Here is a 5,692-nt window from a genome sequence, read left to right as displayed (position 1 = left end):
TTGTGGAGCTGGAGGCAGAGGAGCTGTGTGGGGTTTCTGGGGGGTGAGGGGTAAGCCCTGCTCGTGCTGGAGTCTCTTTGAGTGCACGTGACAGTCCAGCTCCTCCCGGACTTCAACGCTTAGGAAAAGGCCCCTGCTCATGTTGAACTTCACCCTGGGGTCTCTGTCCGGTGGGCGTAGAGCAGGGGCGTTAGGGATCACCTTGGCCAGTGACTCAGTGGATAGGGTAGGTGCCCCCAGTTGGCTCTGCAGATGCTTCTGTCGGATGTTGAAGTCTGAGCCATGGGCTGACGTCTGGTCCAAACCTGTGGTCTGCTCTCGCCGGTCTTGTCTGCTGTGGGCAGGAGGCCTGGGGAGAGGCTGGGCTTGGATGGGATGAGTGGATCCTTCCCAGCCTGCGACAGGCGTGATCTCCCTTGTGCGGCAGAGGGGCTCTGATTGAGTCACGGAGGCTTCTGCCAGGGAAAAGGAGCTGTGACTCCAGAGGGAAGAGGGGATGGATTCCATAGAGGAATAGGAGAACTGGCTCGCCGCAGATGTCGTCACACTTGGCCTGTGGGAGAGAGCAGACAGGGACAGATGGGACATGGCCCTGCTGAGCTAAGCCTTCCAACTGTACTGCAATGGGGCAGTGCCTAGGCATGCATGGCACACCACACTCTGACACAAGGACATCAACTGGCTGACGAAGGACTGAGAGGGGGAGCTGGCACTCAATTGATCTATAACGATAACCCCTTTGTCACACGCACATGTGCAGCACCTAGCACAATGGGGCCTTGAGCATGATTGGGGACCTAGTGCTATTTTAATAGAAAGATTAGCTAACAAAAATTGGTTTGGGTGAGGAAGATGTGAGCATGTGAGTGTAACCCTTGCCAGAGCATGTTGTGAAGGCCAAGACCATAAACAGGGGTCAAAAAAGAACTTTACACCGGATTCCAGGCCAGGGACCCTCAACCCAGCAGTTCTGGGCTTTCCTCTCCCAGCTTTCCCTGCTACTTCCCTGGACTGCTTCCTGCCACTCCTGGTTCCCCTCCTTGCTCTGGGTGCACCAGCTCCAAACACGTCCCCCTCTGCCCAGGGAGGGGTGCCCTTTCCCAGCAGCAGCCCCTGTCTGTTGCCAGCTTCCTGGCCTTATGGGCCCCGCCTATTCCTGCCCAGCTGAGCCTGCTTGCCATCAATTCCCTGCTCCTTGGATCTTCCTCCAGGGACACCATGTACAGTTAATGGGTCTGCCTGGCCACCTTAGCCCCTTCCAGTCCTGTGTGGGGTGGACACCCCGTCCCAGGGGGTCATCTGATTGCTGTTTCTTTCAAACACAGCAGGGAGCAGGGGCAGGTTCTGGACAGTCGCCTGCTGGGAGATATTGCCGGAAAGAAGGATTTGATCCTATTCACAACCCAGCTTGTGGTCTCTGCATTTAATTTCTGATAATCCCTCACCTCACTGTCACTGGTATCTCACCTTGGAAGCTAAAGCCTCTTAGTGGCTTTTTCCCTGTTATTTTAGGATCCTGGAGTGTCTGGTTTTCTCTGCTCCCTCCTCTCTCCATTCACTATCCGATCCCACCCAGCCCCCAGTCTGGTGCCCCCCGTGCAGTTGCCTTACGGTATCAGAACTTCATCCAGGTGTCTGGCCACGTACTCTATCCTCCTCTCAGCGATCCTGAGGGTGTGAGCCAAGGGGAGCTTCTCCAGGTGCATGCGGCAGCTGTGGAACAGAGAGAGCAGGTAGCTGAGTGCCGGCCCTGCCCTCAGGCCCTCTTTTACCCAGAGGGGCGGCACTGAAAGGCTCCCTGTCCCATTCTCCACTGAGGCAGCCTCCTCCTCTGCAATACCCAGGCCTTGGATGTTCTGGTTTTGGGTTAGCTGGATTGTTAGGTGACCCCTGTCTAGTGTGGAGAAGGGGAGAGTGTATCCTGCTGGCAGCGTGTGTGTCATGTCCCTTCCACAGAAGCTATCAACATATAGGATAACAGCCTACTACAGCTACCAACTAATGCAGCTGCCTCTTTAGCTCTAAGGGGTGCTTTCTGCTGCAGAGCTGAAGGTCCAGGGTTCAAATCCTACTGGGAACCCATGCTGGGGGACTTGAGGTGCAAGAGGGGCCATTACACAAGTGCTGCCGGATCCCTTTCACCCTAATCACCGTACCAGAAAGACCAGCCTTCCTCCTGACCTCTCCACCTCACCTTTCTGGTGTGCACGGGGCTGCTCCCATCAAACATGTTTTCCCCCTCTTGGGAGGGGAGGATGGTCCACTCCAGTCGACACAATCTACCGCCGTCCCCCCTTCCCCCGCAGGTTAAATGAGCTGCATGATGCTAGAGTAAGGGAATGACCCACTGTACGATGCATGGGGGTGGATTAGAGATGGCAGCTTCTGCTGGGTGGGAAAGAATTGCATGATTCTAAGGAGAATAGTTGCTTGCCTGGTCTATAGGTCGGGGCAGGGGAGGGATTACTAGGGCTACTGCCCCTGGGGGGGGGGGGGGGGATGAATTGCATGACACGAGAGGAGGGGACTGACCCACTGCAGATTTATGGAGCCGGGCATTGCTTACCATGCCTCTAGGCGTGCACAAGCCTCCTCCAAATCCTCCTCACAGCGTCCAAAACCTGCCAGAGGTGAGACATAAAGGAGACATTGAGCTGCTTGGGCACCCTCTGCTTCCTAGTGCCCCAGAGCCCCAGATTTCAGGGGCCCCAGCCAGTGCCTCTGCACGACTGTGGGCATGACTGTGCCTTCGCAGGAAGAGGGGAGGCAGGTGAGGGAATAGACCCTATTTCTCTGCTTTGCGTGGGGCCCGAGTTTGCCACCACAGCTGTGGGGTCAGGGGCTGCTTACCTTTCGGTTTCTTCCTTTTGTCCCTGTGCCTCGTCTTCCTCGGAGAAGCCTGTCACACACAGAGAAAGCAGCAGGGTTATAAGAGAACTCCTCAATAAAACGGGGATAACAATGAGCCAGAGGTGATTGCCATGTGGGGCCAGAGGGAAGTTTTTCCTTGTGGGAGAGTTTTGCACTAGGAGGCATCATGGGTAGGCATTGTGCTTTTCTATGATGCAGCCAATATACGGCACACAGCACAACCCATAACAGGGGTCACTGGAATAATCCAGGGGTTGGAGAAACAGGGATTGCTGGTACCAGGAGCCTGCAGAGTTTAGAAGCATTGCAGGAGAGAATAGAAGTGCTGTTGCTGGGTCTGGTTCTCTCCCCCACTCCCCCGCCAGTTATGAATTGCAAAACAGGTTTTTAGAATAAACCAAAACCAAGTTTATTAACTACAAAAGGTAAATTTCAAGAGATTATAAGGGATAGCACACAGATCAAAGCAGATTCCTGAGCAAATCAAACAAAACACGCAACCTAACCTTAATACGCTAAATTAACTGGTTAATAGTAGAAAGCAACAGAGGGTCCTGTGGCACCTTTAAGACTAACAGAAGTATTGGGAGCATAAGCTTTCGTAGGTAAGAATCTCACTTCTTCTGATACTTGGTTAATAGTAGCACATTCTCACCCTAAATGTTGTTTTGTGCAGGTTGCAAAGTTTCTTGAAGGTAAACTGCACTGATTGCAGCTTAAATATCCAGGTATTCCTTTCACAGGCTAGATCTTTCCCCCCTGGGCTCAGCCCCCCCTCCTCCCCCTCAGTTTAGTTCCTTTGTTTCTCCAGATGTTTTCAGCAGTCTTCCATTTTGGGCAGGGAGGTGGTGGAGAAGAACCTAGATTAACTCACTTAGAAGCCTTCAATACGATTGGGATATGACAGGAATCCTTTGTCTCCCAGTTTGACCCCCACCCCCAACTCCCTCCTAGTGGAAAAATACCACCAGTCCAAAATGATGTCCAGTACCAGGTGACATGATCACATGACCCTGCACTGTCAAAGCAGCATCCCAGGAAACTTCTCAGGAAGGAGGAAGTTTAGTATCTTCAAAGTCCTAATGGCTCATCCAGGCTGATTGCCTACTGTTTGGTGGGCATTCCCCTGGTGCAAGCACTTTTGTAATTGATACAGAGCCCGTATTCCTAACTTCAGATACAGAAATCATACATCCATACAAATAGGATAATCACATTCAGTAAATCAGAACCTTTCCAATGATATCTCACATGACCCATCTTGCATAAAACATACCTTAGTTATGCCATATTCATAGAACAATATTTCTATGAAGAATATAGGGCATAATGTCACAGCAGTGAAGAAGGATGTGGACAAGGGCGATCCAGTGGATATCGTGTACCTGAACTTTCAGAAAGCCTTTAAGGAGATCCCTCCCCAAAAGTTCTTAAGCAAAGTAAGTTGTCAGGGGATAAGAGGGAAGGTCTTCTCATGGACCAGTAACTGGTTTTAAAGATGGGAAACAAAAGGTAGGAATAAATGGTGAGTTTTTGGAAGAGAGATAAATAGCAACATCCCCCAAGGATCTGTACTGGGACCAGAATTGTTCAACATATTCATAAATGATCCAGAAAAGGGGGGAAACAGTGAAGTGGCGGGATTTGCAGATGATACAAAACTAAAGATCGTTCAGTCCAAAGCTGAATATGCCCTCCTTGTTCCGAGATGTAGAACTCTGTGTTGGGCTGTATGAAACCACATTTTGTTTGAATGGGCCCCATTTGCCAAACAAACTCTCCAGAACTCTCTGTATGACTGCCCTGTCCTCATCGTTATTTCCCATTCTGCCAATCTTTGTGTCATCAGCACATTTTTATCAGCAGCAATTTTCTATTTACGTCCAGGCTACACCTGACGGCAGGTTGCTGCTCTGGCAGCTGGCAGGCGCTGATGTCGTCTCTAGGTCAGAATGGGGCTGCCCTCCTGCAATCTCCCGCTAGCCTGTGAGCTGTCAATGCTGTGCTTACATCAGGAGATAGGATGTGGCAACCGCCCAAGGGGGCTGAGCTGCTGAGCTCAGAACTAGGCAGGAGAGAGGGCATCAGATTTCCCAGGAAAACCCTGGGTCTTTTCAAAGCTTTATGACTCTCAAGCCCCTAAGCAAGGGACGTTTTTTCCCTACTTGTGAAGCAGAATCTCCCAGCCTGAAGTGATAATCTAGTGTTACAAGTGCAGAAAAACGTTCATGGTATCGCCTGCCCAAGCATTCCAAAACCATGCGCTGGGCCCCACCAAACTCATGAGATTGACTTCAAAATCACGATATCTTAAAAAAAATTCATCTGGGGAACTCTTCATTTGCCTTCTGGTGTCTGAGCCGCTAGAGTGCACTCAATTTACATTTTCCAGCTTCTCTTTGCAACCAATGTGCTAACAAATAAAATGAAATGAAATCAAATCAAATAAAAAGCCGAGATTCTCAGATAAATCACTTGACTCCAGCAGTTTGAGCTTTAAGAAAAGCACCCTATATCATGAGATAATAAAGAGCCCTACCTCTTATCTAACACTTTTAGTCAGTGAATCTCAAAGCACTTTACAAAGGAGGTCTGTAGCATTAGCCCCCTTTTAGGGATGGGAAACTGAGGCACAGAGAAGAACTGTGACTTACCCAAGGTCACCCAGCAAGACAGTAGCAGAGACAGGACCAGCACTTAAGTCTCCTGAGTTCCGTCTAGTGCTCTATCCACTAGGCCACAGTGCATTTGAAGTAAGGGGTCATAATCAGTACATTCCTGTGGTGTGTGGTGGTTATTTTGGCTCTCCCAATGCCATAGT

General features: G+C 50.4%; 1 long non-coding RNA gene across 1 annotated transcript; it reads right to left on the bottom strand.

Annotated features, from left to right (window-relative positions):
• Positions 1-34: 34 nt before the first annotated feature.
• LOC135980460 (uncharacterized) lies at positions 35-3,167 on the bottom strand. The gene is made up of 4 exons (XR_010597522.1): positions 2,851-3,167; positions 2,567-2,621; positions 1,612-1,713; positions 35-553 (listed from the first exon to the last, which is right to left on the bottom strand). It is a non-coding gene; the product is annotated as an uncharacterized LOC135980460 (long non-coding RNA).
• Positions 3,168-5,692: the final 2,525 nt, after the last annotated feature.

The sequence above is a fragment of the Chrysemys picta genome, unplaced genomic scaffold, assembly GCF_011386835.1.
Source record: "Chrysemys picta bellii isolate R12L10 unplaced genomic scaffold, ASM1138683v2 scaf3439, whole genome shotgun sequence".
Taxonomy (NCBI): domain Eukaryota; kingdom Metazoa; phylum Chordata; order Testudines; family Emydidae; genus Chrysemys; species Chrysemys picta.
Note: the sequence above shows the minus strand (reverse complement) of the source record. Positions and strands in the feature narration are given on the sequence as shown.